We start from the raw sequence: 19617 nt of genomic DNA on the forward strand, positions 1-19617 counted from the left end.
GTGTCTGCACCGTACATTTGGGGCAGAATCAACATTTGTTCCTAATTCTGTTTTTCCTGTTGCATTATTACTCTCCTTTTGATCTCAGACTACTCTCTGTCCTTGAACCTAGATATATGTGAAATTAACTACCATACAGACACCTTTGGAAAGATTCCATTTTATGGTATGGTTAGAATCATATACTGTGGGGAACTCCAGAGAAAAACTGAACCAGAAAGTATATTTGTTGTCAACTGGGCTGGAAGGTAGAGAATATTTAGATATAGATGGATATTTCATATCATTGTTTTTTGCTTTTATTTTTAATAGATTAAGTCAGATGAAGCTCTTAGATTCTGAGAGATGAAAGCTCTTAACTTTTTTCCCTCCAGGAGTATGCATACTGGACGATGGTAACCTAATGTACTAGGAAGAATAATAGGATAGGAGTCAGGAAACTTGGGGTTTATGAACTCAGCTATTTTTTTTAGTGTAAACTTACCATGGCGTGTAGCATCTCTGGGTCTCTCTTGCCTCATCTGTAAAATGTAGGACTTGCTCTACATGATAACTAAGATTCCTCTTAGGTCTGTTGGTGCTCATTTACTTACTGGTCACTTTCATGAAATAAAAAAAAAAGCTTGGTATTTTAAAAAATCCATGTTCTCAATGCAGAGTTTATACACACATCTGTGTAATTCAGATGACATTAAATCTGTGTTACCTTCTCCATAGTTTAGCCTCTTCATGAATACGTTTTATGACTTAGTGACTTTCAGCAGCTCTTTTTACCATATACTAGGAGAATTTTTTTAAAAAAATTCAGAACTAGCTCACATGCAAAGCTTTCCTTGTGATCTCACTGTGGGCAGCCCCACTAGTTGAATATCCTCAACCAGTGCAGGGCCAGGTGGCCAGCCTAGGAGGGACGGCTGTGTCCTGCTGATTGTGAACATTTATCACAGCCCTATATTTTTTCACTTAGCCATATTCTCCTTGGATCACATGCCTGCTCACATGGATTAGTTTACTTAATTTGAGGTTGGTGTTTCTAGTCTCCAGTAATCCAATTTAGAGTAATTTGGTTTTTACCAGTAGGTGAATGGATTGCTCTTTGTGTGCCATTGCTTGCCATTTTGGAAGTTGCAATCAATTTTAATTCGAAGGGAATATGAAATATCAGGATAAAAAATGAGTATGATATGCAAGCCTCTTCTCAACCTTCAAAATGTTGTGATTTGTGAGGGAGGGAGAGTGCAAACCAGATTGCAGGCATATTTGTGGGAGATGAGGCTGCTTAATGAACCCTACCCCGCCTACAAAATTTGAATAATCTCGTTTTTAAAAAGATGAAATACTGATTCTTCTCCCTTCATTCCTAAGACAGGTACTTATTACATAAAACAAGCAGCTGTTACTTTAGAGTATACCAGTGTTAACTCCTTCAGGTAACCTAGTTGCCTTTAGCAATCCTGGTTCAGTTCACCAAGTCAAAAGTGCCTGCATTAAGACCTGGAATGTTCAAACATCATTGTGTCACAGTGATTCTGTGCTCAGGATCAAAGACAAATAAGGAAATGGCAGTTATTGATTGGTTTTATATAAAAACTTTGAGTGTCAATGACCTTTGGTATCCTCTGGTTTACTCTGGCATTCTGGGAGCTGTTTCAAAAATAGACACGTACATGGCTATTCAATCTCCACTTAAAAATCTTACAGTGATAAGTAACTGACTTCCTACTGAAAGAGTTATTTCCTTGAGAAGCGCTGCTCTGTGCTTAGCTATAATCCACGTAGCTTAACCCAAAGTGGTTCATAAAAGAGCATTCAAAATAATAAAGTTTGATCATAAATTGTGCTGAGGCATTCAGAAAAATTTAAAACACTATTGAAATATGGCATCTGTTATTATTCTTACTATTAATAGGTACTCTGGTTTCTAAGTTATCCAGTCCAAATTTTTTTTTGATTATTCAGCCCTGTCTTTATTACTAGTGGTCTCCCTGCTAACAAATTGTCATTTTTAGCCTAGCCATGTCAAGCCAGGTGAATATTACAAACAAGAAAATTTTAAACAAATATCTAATTAAGGCATAAATTGGTGTTTCTCAACTTCAGCACTATTGACATTTTTAAACAGGTGATTATTTAACATGTGAGGCTTGTCTTGTGCATTTTTGGTGGTTAGCAATACCCCTGACCTCTGTCCATTAGGTGCTCCAGTTTTGACAACCAAAAATATCTCCATTATTTACTAAATGTTACATAGAGGGCAAAATCACCCCTTGTTAAGAACCACTGCATTAAAAACCAAATAATTATTACCAATGTTTAACACCAAAAATGATAGATAGGATACCGTGGCAAAGTTAGGCTGACCTAATAAAAATGCATTATTAAAATTTTATGAGATTTATTGACTTGTTTTCTTGATACATCTTGGCAGATCTAGGCCAGATAGTACAAGGTAAAGCAGAGTTCAGCTCCCTGCCTTGTTCTGTTAAAAAAGAAGAAGAAGAAGTAGTTGTAAAAATTCTAATTTATGTGGGATGTTTGTATAAATGGAGGTGATAATTTTAGCATCAGTTCCTGACTCTGGAATATTCTGGGTGCATGTGAAAGCTGGTCTGTGATTAATCGGTTGTAGTGGTTCTGATGTGGTTCTCTTGAGGTCTGCGGACATCTCCTTGCTTATCCTCAGGATTGTGCACTTGGGGACCCTCATATCAGGAATTTCTTTCAGAAAGATACCAGGAATCAGTGGGAACTTTGTCACCAGCCAGGAGACAACAGCTGCCCTGGCCTGTACTGAGCATCCCTTAGAAGGTGACTAGTTGGATTCTTCTTCCAAGTCACTGATGGGGCATTGAAACGGTCAGTCCAGAGGAGCATGGTGATTCATACTGGGGACATTCCAGCATCTTCTTCCCGTTGAAGGGTCTGATGAACAAGGCAAAAATTAAAAGGATATGACTCATGGCCCCTTCCCACAGGCATTTCTCATGTAATAATTGCTGTGGCACTTTGTGGGTAGGGGAATCTTTGTCAGAAATGTCTCCCATAAAATCCTTCAGCCATAACTTCCTCCCGAGGAGCCAACGTTGTGAGTGACTCTAGGTCTTTCCAGGGTATCATTTAGATTACTGAGGTACCGTTGAGCTGAATCCCCAGTCCTCCCCATGGTTCCTGACTCAGAGAATTTCAGTAGACCAGCTATGATCTTCTTCCCCTGGGAGGTCTCTGAAACCTCACTTATGAGTCCTTGTCACTCTTAGGTATTTGTCATATCCCATAGGTGGATTAGACAAGAAAATGGTTGAGAACCATTTGGTGTCTACAGAGCTAACCCTTGATAGTATTCATCAGAAGCTATTTTTCTAAAATTTATTTTCCATTATGAAACCAACCTACAATTCAGATCAAGTGTGGTACATTGTTTTTTTAAGAAGATTAACAGGTCTAGCCAAGCATTACAATGTGCCTAAGATCATGACATATTAATAACAGACTCAGAATTTGTAGACTGGATACCTAAAATCTCTCATGGCATAATAACCTAAGTATTCTACCGACACCAAATCCAGATAATGTCGACTCAGAGGTGTAGCTTGATATGTGAGTCGTTATGAAAAACCATCTTTGACACCTCTATGGCATAGAATTTAAAGAACAACATATTGTAAATCAATCTAAAGCCCATCTTATTGTTCTTCAGCCATTAAGTCATTTTGGGAATAATGTCAAATTAAAGTTTTAGTAACCCAGACATGAAATATCCAATTGAATATGTTCTTATTGAATATGTTTCTGTATCAATTATATGAGGACCAATGGAAAAATATTTGTCATATGTGCATACAGGCTTGGAACAAACTGAAAATGTTTAGGGACTCAGTGCTTTTGCCCACCTAACATCTCACATGTAGAGGGTGACATTACTTAACACTGTGACAAATAATTCCTTTACAAATGACTGCTCTTGTAGTTTTCTTACTTTCTCTTTTTCCAGATACTGTCATTATTCCTCATATTTTTAAAAATATTTTTTTAGTTGTTAATGGACTTTTATTTATTTATTTATATGTGGTGCTGAGAATCAAACCCAGGGCCTCACATGTGCTAGACCACTGCTCTACCACTGAGCCACAACCCTTCCTCAGTGTTTTTAAAAGTTAAAATGTATATCTTCACTCAGCTTTCTTGGAGTTTATATAAATTACTCATTCTTTTGTGGAGGAGTTGTCACTAACAGCTTAAAAGAATATATAGCAGAGATCTTATATTTTCCCTGTACTTTTTTCCAGAGATAATTTTATGTTATTTTTTTAAATTCATGCTTATTTTATACAGTTTTTCAAAGGGAAGTACTCTGTACAGATGCCTACAGTAGAACTGTGTTAGTCTCATCAGCTCTGAAGTTCTGATGTCTAAATCTAAATTATTTTTATTTCATTTATGTGTAATCCAACTTAACTTTCTCTTCTCAGGCCTTGGGGAATTTTTGATCACCTTTGATGAACATATTTTTTCTTTTCTCTTTTTTCTTTTTTCATCTTTTTTTTCCATTTCCTTGGCTAACCACAGTATTTTGATGCATCTGAATTCTGGATAATTAACTACGTAGATGTTTAAATGTTCTGTCCAAAAGGGTATCCAGCAGCTACTTGTAACTATGGATCATTTGCAATGTGCCTCATTCCAGATTTTTTTTTTCAGCTTTTTAAAACTTTTATTCTTTACACAAAACAAAGTAGAAGAAATAATACAGGATTAAAACTGCTAAAGTAGTTAATTGGTAGAACATTTATTCACACAAAAAAAATCCAGATAAGAAAACAGGCTTATTTACAATGAGGAAACACATGTAAAATTAAGGTATTTGTCATATGAAACATTAAAAAAGAAAATCAAACATACACTTAAACGGGTGCCACTGTTTACAATGAGAAAAATGGGAGAGAACAACACTTACTCAGGAGCAGATGCACCAGAAGGTACAGGGTTACAGCATCAGCGCAATAAATTCACAAACTATCTTACAGCTAGTTCATCAGCTTAAGAATTGTTCCCAAATATGTCACATTTTTTGGCCCTCAAAGGTTTATTCCTACAGGTGTTAACTACTCTAAATTGCTAGCTACTGAGAAGGAAAGAATGATAAGCTTTCCAAAGAGTCACAAGGTCTACATAGACCAGAGACCAGCTATCACTACATGTCTGCTGTCACCAACAGCCCTTGAATTTTTCAAAGAAATATTGAGGGAAAAAAAGTCATCAGTGTAGAACTCTCTTCAATGCCAAACTGAGGGGGACCAAGTAATGGCCATTATTACCAAAGAAGGGAATTTTGAGGCTTACCCTTGAAGGCTTTCTCTGGTCTTAAGAATCAGATTATTTTTTTTCTCTACTGCAATGAATTTTCATTCAACACGGGCAGACTTGTCTTTGTTTAGCTGGTCATGAAGTAAATGTCACAGACACAGGTCTTGACCTACTGTGTACTTCAGGTCAGCTGAAAACCTGAAATGCTAAGTATGTGAAAATCCTAAATACAGTCTTTTAGAAGTCTGCTGTTAAAAAGGCTTAAGGGTTTACTAACTTGAAGTAGTGCAGAGAACAAGAGCTCTAAGCCTGTCAGATTCCCTGTGGAACAAAGAATCAATGTTTCCTAGAAATGACTAAGTTTTGCACAAGGGAGTTTGAAACCTATACAAACTAGGGCATGGAATTAATTTCATTTTATTCCATGGGGATTCTTCTCCCATGGTAAAAAACAAACAAACAAAAAACCAGCACAAGCAACGAATCTTAATTGGTCTCTTCATCAGAAGTAGTAAACTTGGTCTCTATATTCATGAAGCCAGACAGTTTTTTAAAGCAGACTGTGGAAGCAGACAGTAGATTCAGCTTATTATAGCCACAGACAACTACCTTGTAGTAGCTAGAACAAATGTCAACACTGTTAATCATACTAAAAAGTAAAAATCACCACTGTTATTTTAAAGGAAGTCATCAAAAGTAAAAATTCAATTAACCCTGGGTGAGAAAAATCAAGACGAGTCATACTCACTAATGAGTTGTCCATTTAAGGTCAACTGATGAAAATGTGCCCAGCTATACCTGACTCAAAGACACTGTGTGCAAAGCCTTACCTGGCAAGTGTGAATTTCTATCAACTAAGGGCAGAGTGAGGCGAGCTAGAGCTACTTCTGTAACATTTTAGTATCCAGACAGCATAGTAGCAACTGTTCCCAGGGGTGATGCAGACTCCATTAACACAGGAATAAAGCAGATAGATGCATTATTCATTTTTCTTTTCTTTTTGTTTGAAAAGCTTGTTTATCTCCCTTTTGGCCATTCCAATGTACTTCGAAATGATTCCATGTTGGCTTAGTCCAGGAAGCAACAATAAGAAAGTCACTATCAGGTAGGTGAGAAATAGATTGTGGACTTGCTGTCCAATCCAAGCAACCACAGCAAGAGAAATGATCATGGTCATGAAGTACATTTTAGGCTTTTCTTCCTTTAATGTAAAGAGGTGCTTCCACCAGCCCACAGTTCTACGTCGGGTCTTCACTAGATTGCTGCAAATTTCATGGAATCTTTGTTGTTGTTCAGCGGTCCATTTATTGGAGCCAAAAATTCTAGGTGCTAGAATGGGAACAAGGTAGTCAGCCAAGCACAAATACATAACAAAACAGGAAATACCAGAGAGAACAGATGGATCTAGATAATAGATAATCAGGAACACCAAGGAAACCACACCCATGATGGCAGGTGGGAACCAGGCTCTCTCCCATCGGAGAATTTTATCGGCCATCAGCATCATTTCTCCCTATCCTTGCAGCTGCTCTTCCAGATTCGCAGTCTCTGCAGCCAGCAGGTTGGTGCTGCGATTATCTCCCTCCGCCATCGTCCCTGAGGTGCAGTCTCAACGAGCGCAAGGCACCCTCCGGATACCTTCCCTGGATACCTTCCCCGGATACCCGCACCGCGACTGGAGCGCCTCATTCCAGATTTTGAATACCAAGTATCATGAAATAAATTGTTTCCTTTTAGATTTTGATTACCTTGAAATGATACTATTTTGGATATGTTGAGTTAAATAAAATATGCCATTAAAATCAGTTTCACATACATCTTTTACCTTTTTAGTCTGATTTCTTGAATATTTGAAATTACACATGCAGCTCACCTAATATTGCCACTGGGCAACTTTGCTCTGTTTCCCATAGTTTCTTTGCGCCTTAGCACCCACATTCAGTATTGAAGACCTATTTCAGTTTGATTGAAAGAATATTTGCTATGATCATATTCTGTGTATGCTTCTCACTACTGTACCTTTCTTAAATTTTAGCAAAAAAAAAAAAAAAAAACCACAAAAAAACCCTTTTTACGTTTTTGTTCCACAAATTTCATCTCTTGTTGTGATTGCCTTTCTTCCTTGAGAGAATTAGTGTATGCTCTTTCACTGGCCCTGGGCCTTGTTTTCTTGGCAGCCTGTGCAGATAAGGGCGGGGGTGCTTTGAGTATGGGCTTTGATCTGCATGTTTGAGTTTATAAATCATTTACTTTGTGGGCAGGGGTCCTCAGTAAATTTTTTTTGCTTTTCCTTTTCTTTTAAAATAAAGCTTGAATTACCAATTGAAATGTATTTATAAGAGGCTACATATTTTTATTTCTTGGGAGTTAACAATTATTGGATTTTCATAGATGACCAGAAGAATGCTATAATGTGGTTTCTAGAAACCATTTTTTTTTAAATTAGCTTGTTAATTTTTTAAAATGTGATTAAAGTTTTAAGTGAAATTCACAGCCTTTTGTTGAATCCATCACCTTCATGCCTCCTTCAAAGGAATTTGGAATCCTGGCTAGCCATTTGGTACCATCTCAGCTGGAGCAGTCAGAATCCCTTTCTGCTTATTAAGATCACAATGTGGAATTCCACAGGCTGAGAGGCCACTCACCCATTTTGGGATGGTGAATGCAGAAATTCAGAGGTTTTATTTTGGCTCAGGGAATTTGTCTGTGACCGTGGAGCTGAAATATGAAACAAACCAGCTCTGGAGCCATAGAGTCTTGCATTTATAGTGGGAGTGATTAGATAAGTGGTCTGCTGGTGACATGGACATGATTCATGCTCTATCTACTGAGGACCGAACTTTCCAAATACTTTCAGTACACTGATAGTACATTTCTTAAATGCTAAATATATCTAACTGTTAACAGCTAATTGTCTGTCAGGCTCATTGTCTGTTACCCTTTAAGGCTAAGGTCAAACCGTCCTTCCAGTTTTGTATATATAAGTATACAAATTAGTGGCAGAGGAAAGCAAAGAAAATCTATTTTTAAAAAACAGTGTACACTTTTAAATCTTGGGTACGTTAAAAGTAATCATCTCAACTACTGTTAAACTGCTTATTACTCTTGTTGTTTAGTTTTTGGCTCTAGAACAGTATCATACAACTTTACATCTGGGGAGAAAATACCTTATAGATCATCTGATCCATGAACTTAATCTTAACAGGTTGCGATTTTGTTTAAGGAAGTTGTGTGACTTTCAAGTCTCTGAAGCTAACACACTGATAGCATGAGTTAACCCGTGTTTGAATCTCTTAAGGTTTTCCTCCTGTCAGAGTTTATTTATCCACTCAAAAAGATTTAGGAACAAAACATCTAAGAACTATCTACTTTTAATTTCAGAGAAACAACACCTGTCTCCCTGATCCCTAGTTGGTTTTCATTTATAAAATGATAGGTCTTAGATGATTTCTAAGATTCTTTTTTTGTTCACACAAATTATAGCATGAGGTCTTTCCTTTAAAAATAAAAAAAAACAACTGTGGGCAGTGTTATTACCTCAAATACATATGTTTTCAATCTTTTATAAAGGCACTTCAATTTAAAGGTTATTTTAAGGGACATTTAAAAAATCCAGATGAAATTCCCACTGCTTGGAGGTGGAGGTGGGGATGAATGTGCATGCGCACACACATGTGCAACATGGGCTCTGAGATCTTTCCATATAGATCAGCACACAGGCTCTAGGAGAGAGGCTGAGATGGAGGCTAAGGCCAACTTGTCAAGGTTTTAAGCTTTGATAATAAAAGTCCTGCTCTGTTCTTTTCTTCCCTGGCAGCTTGTGTCTTGCCTGTTTCCAAGGCCTGTGAGTAGGCCAGAGAGCCACTGCAGGTCGGCCTTGGAAGATGATAAGAATTCTGTCCCTTGCAACAGTAAGCAAGAATGCTCCCCTTCTGTGGCTTTGCACTGACCAGTTGGTGGGTGGTCGTGTTCCCTCTTTTTTTTAAATCCTTTTGCATTCCTCTCCTGTTTTAACCTCATTCAGCTTGATTTACCCTAAGTCCTGCTTGGAAAGAGGGGGGCATGGTGAAGAGAACCCACAATTTAGAAAATGGCAAATTGGGTTTCCAGAGCAGCTTTGTCCTGTTCTGCTGGAGACCCTTGGACAAGTCTTGCCACCTCTTTCTGTCCTCAAATGCAGCCCTTGTGGGCCTGGGTACTTTTCTCCTTTGAACTTTCATTGTAGTAAATAACATATTTGCTTTAGAATAAGGTTATTCTTTCTTTCATGCTCTTTCCCTTCCTTCTCTTCATGGCAGAAAGGTGTGCTTACTCTACTTCCTCAAGAGCGTGAATATTCCTTTGCCATCTCCTGATAACAATAGTTGTTGCTTAGGTGCATCAGCCCACTAGTTTTCAGTACAAAATTTATTATTTCAGACTTGAGGGACAAAGGCCAAAGCTTTTGTGATGGGAAAATACCCTGGTGACTGTTGCTGTGAGCATTTGGCCTTGGTCAGCTGACTCTTTTCTTGGTTCTGTTCTTATTAGTCCCCTTTTCCTAAGTTTGATTTCGACTGACTTCCTGGCAGAAGTGGTGCAGAAATTTCTCCCTGTTCCTGGTCCTAACTCAGCATCTCACAAAGGGGCCAGGTTAATTCTTAAGAAATAATTTATGCAGTCAAAGAATGTGGTTTACAGAGAGTCCCATGTAGGGAAACACTGTTTTGTGATGTTAGTTTTTGGCTTCAACTAAAACAAAGAAGAATTAATCCACAGGACAGTGCTTAACAGGGGAGGTAAGAGCAGAGGTCTTTGTGTGTGGTTAGTACAGTGCCAGGGTATTTTCCTTTCTGGTGTTGATGTGGGTAGCACCAAGTTCTTCATTCAGAAAGGGAATAAAGCCCTAAGTGTGTCAGGTTATTGCCTCTTATCTCAAGAAAGGACACCATGTGGCCCTGTATTTGTATGCTCTTGCCATGACAATTCCTTCTGTCAAAAATGATTTTCTCCAGAAGTATGGTATGTAAATTCTTGGCTGATCATTCCAAAAGGGAAGGGAATAGCATTTGTTAACCAGCCTTTTTGAAAATACTATTTTGGCATATGAAAGAAGAAGTAACAACCCTTGGAAGTGTTGACACTATTTATGTGTTTTTAGTTATAATAAGGATACATGATTTTATAAACAGTAAGAAAAGCTTTCTTCTTCATCTTCAGATTATATGGATACGTCTCTTTTTTTGTTGTTTGTTTTTGTTTTTAAGTTTCATATTCTTGAGTAGCCTAGGAAAGCATCAAAGAGCTTTTGAAATCAGTTATTTGTGAAATCACCTTGAAGCAAATAATTGGCTCTGGCTTGAATGATACTGAAATTTGCAAAAATAAATCATTCTTCAGTTCTTGAAAATAACAGTCCAAAGTGTTGTATAAGTATGGTTGTTCCATATGTAGCTCCTCATATTGTCTGTTCATTTATTATTATAATACCTAAAGAGAGATGTGGCCAAAGAATTCAGCTTTAAGTTTCCAAAATATTTAATGATGATCTTCCTCCCGAAATCTTTCCTGAACTGTGCAAGAAGGAGGAAACCATGACTTTACTTCTAAATGTGTGGGGATATAGAAATCCACCAACTTACAGTAGGACAATTTTTAAGTAGGATGATGACATTTCTTTTTTGTTTGTTAATTGTATGTAAATTAGTAAAGTGCTTTTTCTTTCATAAGAGTATTGGATTCTTTTTTAAAAGAGAAAAGTTACCTAGGTCACTGGCTAGTCTACCTATTTATTTATTTTGTAGCAACAGGTATCTTGTTTCTATGGAAAATGTCATTAATTTGTATTGGGCATGTAAAAATGAATATTCTTTTCTGCTCCTTATTTTTTCAGTAGCATGAGTTTGTAGGTACAGTAGTTATATCATTAGCTGTCTAGTTATTCTGGCCATGCTTCAGAATCTGGTTTAATAAGATTAATCATAATGCTTTTAATACTGGAGAAGGTGCTATTGTTCTGTCAAAGTATTATTTAACGGCTGATGTGAACAAAGCCCATTGAGGTATGACTGGACACAACTTTTCATTATTCTGCCTTTCTTGACTGGCCAGGTAAAAGGAATTCTACAGAGTAGGGATAGAAAAGGGAAGTGTATTTATTTGTTTAGATATTACTCCTTATAGGTCAGGTTGAGAAAATTGGGAAAAGCTGCTCTGTTCTGACTTGTTGTTGTTTGCTTTTTTAAAAAAGGACTTAAGAGAGTTTTTGCAAAGGAGGTTCACATGGACAGAAAGTGGCTAGTTAAAACTCTTGGGTAGGTCATCTGATGAGTGCAAAATATAGTGTCATAGGAAAAAAACTAGAATTTTTAATTTTGTCATTAAAATTTGCATATATTATTGGGCAGGCACACATTACACACATGTGATTTGAAGACTTAGAATAAACTTGATTTTCTGAAATTCCTCTTTGGATGGCTTCTGTATTTGACTGTTAGAGGGACATGAATGTGTCTTTGACAGCTGTTTGATTAAAAGCTGAGCCCCAGTCTGTCAGGGTGAATTAGATTTGGCCAGGACCCAAGTGTATGTGATTGCATTTCATCTACTTCCTATCTTAACAGATGGATCTGTTTATTTGACTATTCCTAGTCTGTCCTTTAGCAATACCTAGATATACCAATGTCTGTAGAGTGCATTGATCAAAAAAGAGTTAATAATGCTTTTCTGAGGAATGTTGTTTCCCATAGCACTTTTTAAATTTATGGATCAAATAAGCAACTGAGAGTTTTCAGCACTTTTTCAGATCTTTGGAAGTTGTCTCCAAAGCCTGATCCAAAGAAAAATGAGGCCATTTATCTTTCCAGGGGTTTCCATGCCCTCTCAACACCTATGTGTTAATGGGATAAGTAAGAGTGGTTTTCACTCCTTGAAATCTGCAGGCTATCAAATGGAGAGGAAAAAAAGTGGAAAGGTTACTGCTTCCTATGTCTACCAGGTTTTATTATGGAAACTGTTCAGCCAGATAATTGGGTTTAATTTGTTACAGAGGGGGAGATTTGTATTGTAAACAAGAAAGTTCTTTGAAGATAAATCTTGTCCATAGTTGTTAGAATAATGCTAGAGGAAGCTTGAACTTTTTTTTTTAATTTTTTAATGGCCTGAAGTAAGAATCAGAAGGGCCTTTTCCTTTTCTTTCTTTCTTTTACAACCATCTCCCTTTTTCTTTTTATCTTTTTTTTTGCTAGAGCACAAGGTGTTAGTGGGGGCTAGATAGTGGTGCTAAGGTGTTAATTAATAGTTTTCACAGCTTCTTTCTTTCCTTCCTTCCTTTTTTTTGCACACTAATTAAAATACACAAAAACCTTTAACTCCTTCCCCCAAAGGAAAACTTATTTCTTTTGACGTCTTCATTTTTTGCCTTTGCACACCCTCCCCTGCTATCCTCTTTATCAAGGACTTCTTTATAAACTAAGAAGAGCCCTTAATATGTTTATTTGCAACTCTTAAACTATTTGGGAAATTAATTGTACTTGTAAAGTCAAGATTTGTTTTAATATGTATCAACATGATAGCATGCATATTGTGACACACCTATTAAGACATTTATTCAATTCTCCTCGTGTGTTTCCCACATTGGGCTCTTTATGGTTTAGTCCTTTGTCATTTTCAGTGACTAGGTAATAGTGTTTCTAGAGTCTTTTATATCATATCACCGATGGGACAGTTTCCATTTTGAATATTCATACCATCTCATACTCTGTACCATCACAGCAAAGATCCAGATTTTAAACACAATATCTGTAGGTATTAGATGTGAGATATTGTAAGTCTAGATTTGCTTTTTAACTTTAGGTGCATTGCTTCAGAAAATATGTTATTCTTTTATAAAGGAAATATTTCTTTACATTTATTTACTTATTTACTTTTTTATTTACATTTCAAAAGTCCTTGAAATGATGAGCTTTTGATTTTTGTGGTGTGGTGAGCTAGAATTTTTCTAAAACATTTCTATGATAAATGTACTAGAGAGTAGTACATTTTAGTTTGGCCTGCTTTTAATTGTCAAACTTGTAGAGCTTTTCAGCTTTGTTATTGTCATTATTTATTTTTTCAAAAAATATTTGTCATGGGATTAGTTAATGGATGCCTAGTTTGGATGTGTACATGTGTTGAATGCTGGATTTAGTTTCCCCCTTGCACATAATTTTTACCTTTAATTTTTTTTTTAGTTTTTGCTTATGTCCAGAGTAATGTTAACTCAACATTTGTGTAACTAGAAAAAGTATCTCACATTATCTTTGACAGAAATTAGACTTAATTAGAGATGCTTAACCAAAATTATAAATTATTTTAAAAGCCTGAATTGATTTTTAAGTGCTGATACCTATTTATTATTATGTGATAAAAGAGTTTTCACTAACAGTTGTAAAGTCAGAAGCAAGAGGCCACTAGCAGAGGCAGATGCCCTAAAACTTAGAAACAGACAAGTAGCTCATTTTGTGGGCTTCCTCACTGTTGATCAATTACATGTTACAGAACTTGATTTATTCTTTCATATCTAGAAGTTTGTGACCTAGGTGATGATTTTCCTTTTCTAATGAATACGTAAGGTCAAACCATCCCACTGAGAGGGAAACAAAACTAAGTAAGATGGTTCTCAAAACATAGATATTATACTTTCCTATCCCATATTTGCTAATGGTGACTGACTACTGGCAGGAAATTAAAATTTTTAATAATCTCATATTCACAATTTCAGGATAGAGAACTTATGAATAAACTATAGGAGTAAAGTCATATCATGAGAGGATATGAATGCATTCTCTTCATTTCCCATTAATTATAATTTATATTTGGGGGGATTTTATAGTGAATTCTCAACTAACTAATCAACATTGTAGAGTGGTATTTCCTCGCTAATTAAGTCATGAAGAGTTAACCAGAAACCTATTTTATTTTCTTATAAAGATTATTAAGCATCTGTATGAAGCATATTTGGATACTTTTGCTATTATGACAACTTAATGAATGGAATTATATTTTTAATTAAGGGACTGTGCATTAATTTGGGTGAATATTTTTCTGAATTTAAAATTTTCATTTTGAGGTTCTGTGATAGGCCGTAGTCTGGAAGTTAGGAGAGAATGAAAAATGACTGATAAAAATTTGTTTTGTTGTCATTTTAAGCATTTTCTCTGAATTTGGAATACAAGAAATAATGTTTAATTTGTATATAGTTAATGGATTCTGCTTAATTTAGGCTATATTTCTTTTTATGAAAAGCTTATTTTGAAAATGATAGCAGGAATTTGGAAGTATTCCAGAACTCTAACATTCATACTTAATAATTTGCTTCATTCAGATTTATTTTGATTGGCATGTGTGATGCCTATGTTGTGTTCTAAAAAATCTGAAATCACAACAACTTGAAAGATTCTCCTCTATTTTTGAATTGTTTTAAATAGTAACTTTAAAATTTGCATTAATTGAAAGGTATCTTGTCATAACATTTGCTTTGTATCATGAAAGGTTATCTATATTTGGAAGTAACATTTTGGTAAAAGGAAGATTATGGAATATTTATGAACTTTCTCTCTCAGAGACTCACAGAACAGGATGGAACTTTAGAGCTTTTCAACCACAACCTTCTCAATTTGCAGCTGAAGGAAATGTATTGCAGAAAGATCAAATGACATGCCCAAGGACACATAGCTGAAAGTAGTGTGAGAGGAATTCTAACTCAAGACCCCTAGATATAGGTCAAGTTTTTTTAACCATGAAACTGTCTATTCAACAAAACATAATATTTCTAAAAAATCCTGGTATAAAACTAGAAGGTAGTGAATTTTATTTTAAATACATTAAATTAATATTTTATCACATGTATATACATATATATAGGCTCACATACATTTGCATCTCTGTATATGTTTAGGTTGTCAAATGCTTTTATCTTTTCACCTAGTAAAATATGTTTGATTCTATTGGTAAATTAATCATGAATGTGAGTAAAATTATATGAGGATAATTTTACTTTTTCTTCTGATCCAATTTTAGGAGTATTGTATCTTAATAACAATTCCATAGGATAATGAATTGTGAAAAGAATTCTGTGTACAACAATTAAATTAAAAATTAAAATGAGAATGCTTAGTAGTTTTAAAATATATTTGATGAAAAATGACAATTAAAGATTGTCTATGATTCTAAATTCAAGTAACAAATTTTTCTAATTTAGAATAAACACATGTGCACTTTGAATTTATTTTGATTTAGTTAATTCTTTAGAAACAATGGCTCTGCAGAGCCTTTTAATGAATATACATGGTAAAGGTTTTTATGGTTCCTATTTGGTAGTGAAATAACAGAAACTTTTGATAACATTGTTTATGGTATTTCTTCCTTATAAATTCATTTTTATTAACAAAAATCAATATTATAACCAAGTAGAATTAATACTGATTGTGTTCCTGGACAGGCAGACAGGAAAGAGTCACAGCCAGTTGGCATCAAGAAGTGCTGCAAGAGCTTAATGCCCCTCTCCACAGCTGGCGGAAGTTGCCAGAAAAAGTGCAGCTCCAAATTCTCCTTGGCTATTGGTGTTCATAGGGTGCAGCCTGATTTTGAATTTTAGAGCCTCCAATTTTTTAAACTACATTTAAAAAATCTTGTTGATTTCTTCTTCTTCTTTTTTAACATATAAGTGTTTATTGTGCTTATCAGTTAGGTTTAAGACTCATATTATTTCATTTATTTCTTTTCTGACTGTTAACTGAATACCTGCCTACTGTGAAAATCTACTATTCAGTAACTAGTGGAAAATAGAGTGATTTTTCATAGGCAAATACCATTTTTGATTATTAGTATCAGCTCTGATATATATACATGCACACACACATACACACACCCCACACACACACATATATATACACTTTACCTGACTTCAGATTTATACCCTAAATTTTTTATGATCTGAAAACCAGGTTCAGTTGCAATGTTGAGGATTCTTGAATATGTACTATTGCTCACTCTGTATTAGAAGCTATTTTGATGCTTTGTTTCTTTTTAATTTCCATTTCATTTTCTCAGATAATTTTGAGCCACTTCCCATACCCTTTGCCACCACTCCCACAAATAAGCCAAACAAATAAGGCTTACTCCAAAGAATAAGATAAGTTTGGGGATTTTCTATATTTAATTTACATTAAGTGCCTAAACTCTTGACTTTAAACGGCAAGGGAATAATTTGCATATTCATTACAAAATAAATAATCTTCTTTGCAATTGCTCTTTGCAAAGGTACCAATTCTTGTCTCTCACAGTTGGATACTCAGTATGGAAATGGGCCTTATGTCCTGTATTCCAGTCAAAATCTTGACTGTTGGACAGGATAGAAAGTACCAGGAAGTGAGGATATTGGTCTGTGTTACCACCCCTCTCTTTCAAGTTGTTTTTAAAAAAGAAAAGAAAGAAAGGAAAAAATTCTTTAAGAAATGACTCTGCAGGGCTAGGGATGTGGCTCAAGCGGTAGCGCGCTCGCCTGGCATGTGTGCAGCCCGGGTTCGATCCTCAGCACAACATACAAAGATGTTGTGTCCATTGAAAACTAAAAAATATAAATATTTAAATTTAAAAAAAAAGAAATGACTCTGCAGAGATGCATCATAATACCCCCCCTCCAACTGTGTTTGAAATTTTCATTTCTTAATTCTTTAGGCATTTTGTAGCCAATCAAATCTAAACACTTAGGACTTTTTTCTCCACTTAATTAAATTTTAAAAAGCCCCCCCCCCCAAAAAAAAATTAATCCCTATTTCCCTGATTTATGACATATAGAGTCATTTTCTCCAAAGAAGGGAACTGCTATCTTTTTTAATGGTAAAACCAGGACACAGGCAAATTCCATAATAGAAAAGTTTCCCACTCCCTGATCAAGGTGAGTGGGTGTGAAATGTGCCCATTTCTTTATGGAAATCAGAATGGGTTTCCTTCCCTCTTGAGCAATTTGAGAAACAGGAAGAGACACAGGTAAAAAATGGAGGGGGCAGAGGAAAAGTCTTCCTCTTTAAAAAACCCTGGATCCTGAAGAACCATTATTGCAGTCAAACATAGCATTTTACTCAGAGTAAATTGCACATAGGTATTAAATAAAGCTTGGAGAGATTAAATTCCCAAATGTATTATGGTGTATTTTTTTTATAAATCACAGGTGTGGTTACAGCCGAGTCTCCAGGTGGCTTTTGGAGAAATATAATTTAATAGGGTGCTGTTAAAGAAATGCATCCAGGTGCAGATGACTTTGAAAGGCAGGAAAATTCACCACTAACTTTATTATTGCACATGGAAATTAAGTTGTGTTTAGTCAGGAGAGTCATATAAATAGCAACAGGGGTCATAGGACACTGCTCATCAGTAGGGGTGGGTGGGTAGAGGATGTTTGTAGTTTAAAACTGCAACATCCAAAAGCTCTGGAATACCCTTGAACAATAGTTAGAATGTGTAAGCAGGAAGCAAACTGCTAAGTTATTGTAGACACAAAGTAAGTGGAAAGTTATTTAGACCATCGACATTGACATTAAGTTTGATCATTCCTAGAAGCTGTAGGAGAGGATAACTCTTTGTTTTATGTTCACAAATCATCGTGTACACTATGGTTGGTTTTAAACTTAGAATGTCCTAGAATACATGTGTTGAGAAAATATGAAATATGACAAGAAATAAGATACTGATGCTTGTTGATAAGTTTTACAAAATTTCACTTTTTAAAAGCATATGTCTGAGTGGATTCTAGTCAATCCTTCTTTATGGGGTTAGTCTTGCCTGCATTCAGACCTCACTCCGTGGGACAAAAAAAAAGTTTGAGCTAGCGAGTTAGTGCTCTTCTTTAGATATGGTTTGAGTGTGTCCCCTAAGGATTCACAGGCTGGAAGCTTGGTCCCCAGAGTAGCAGTGTGAGAAGTGGTAGAATCTTGAAGAGGTAAGGCCTAGCTGGAATTGGTTAGACTGTTAGGGGCACTGCTCTTGGAAGGGACTAATGCTGGTCTCACAAAGTGAGGGAGTTCTCCCAAGAGCAGATGGTTAAAGTGTGAATCCACTCCACGTGCTTGCCCCTTCTGTATGAAGCTAGTTCCCTTTCCACTTCATCACATTGTGATCCAGCCGAGGGAACCCTCACTAAAGGCTGATGATGAGGCTTTCTAATCTTGTACCTTCAGCTTCTAAAACTGTGAAGTAGACTTCCTTTCTTCACAAATTCCTCTGGTATTTTCTGTTATAGAAACAGAAAATGAACTAATACACATGTGCTCTATAAGTATTGTAGTTCTGTGTCCTGTAGTGTCCTCTAGTTCTGTGGTCTATCTTTTTAAATTTAGAGTAGTAACTCTGAAGATTCTAATAGTTGTAATTTTTTTAAATTTCAAATAAAAAATTTTTAGGTTTTGCCAAAGTTTTTTTAAAACTTTGGACCCAATATGTTTATGTGAACAACACTATATCATCTCGTGAAAACTCTGGTAGGGTACTGAAGACCATAGCTAAGTTGTTCTATATACCAGATTTGAGAAACTAGGCCCTTCTGACTATTGTGTATACTGATAGGTTAGCATAGTATATTAATCCAGATCTTCCAGAAAAACAAAATCTTTTATATAAATGTCAATATCCATCTATTACCTATCATCTATATATGTCTGTAAGAATTTATTATAAGGAAGTGGCTCATGTGATTATGGAATCTGCCAAGTATCAAGACCTGAAGGTAAGTCGGCAAGCTGAAGACTCAAAAGAGCTGATAGTGAAGTTGTATTCTGAAGGCTAGCAGTCTCAAGACCCAGGAGGAACCCGTGTTCTTCAAGAGTTCAAGTCTGAAGGCAGGAAAAAGCTGATGTCCCTGGTCAAAGACATCTAACGGAGGACTCTCTCTTGCTCAGGGAGGCTCAGCCTTTTGTACTTCTCAGACCTTCAGTTGACTAGGGGAGGTTTGCCCACATTGGGGAGGCCAATCTGCTTTATTAAGTCTACTGATTTAAATGTGAGTCTCATCGGAATCCACTCTCATAGAAATACCTAGAATAAGGTTTGACCTAATGCCTGGACATTACATGGCCCAGTCAAGTTGACACTTAAATTAACTACCACATGTAGTAGTGTCTGTCTAGTGCCCAGGACAGTGCATTACAAAGATCAGTGGTCAATAAATATTTTAAATGGATGGATGGATGGATGAATAAATGAATAAATGTTCAAAACAAAAGCTAAATGTAGATCTACAAATACAGATGATTTTGCTATTTAAAAATCCAAAATTTCACAAGATTTGAAATATAGTAT

General features: G+C 35.9%; 1 pseudogene; it reads right to left on the minus strand.

Annotated features, from left to right (window-relative positions):
- Positions 1-6191: 6191 nt before the first annotated feature.
- LOC143387231 (ADP-ribosylation factor-like protein 6-interacting protein 1 pseudogene) lies at positions 6192-6942 on the minus strand (annotated as a pseudogene).
- Between the last annotated feature and the right edge of the window lie 12675 nt (positions 6943-19617).

This window comes from Callospermophilus lateralis, unplaced genomic scaffold (assembly GCF_048772815.1).
Source record: "Callospermophilus lateralis isolate mCalLat2 unplaced genomic scaffold, mCalLat2.hap1 Scaffold_101, whole genome shotgun sequence".
Classification (NCBI taxonomy): domain Eukaryota; kingdom Metazoa; phylum Chordata; class Mammalia; order Rodentia; family Sciuridae; genus Callospermophilus; species Callospermophilus lateralis.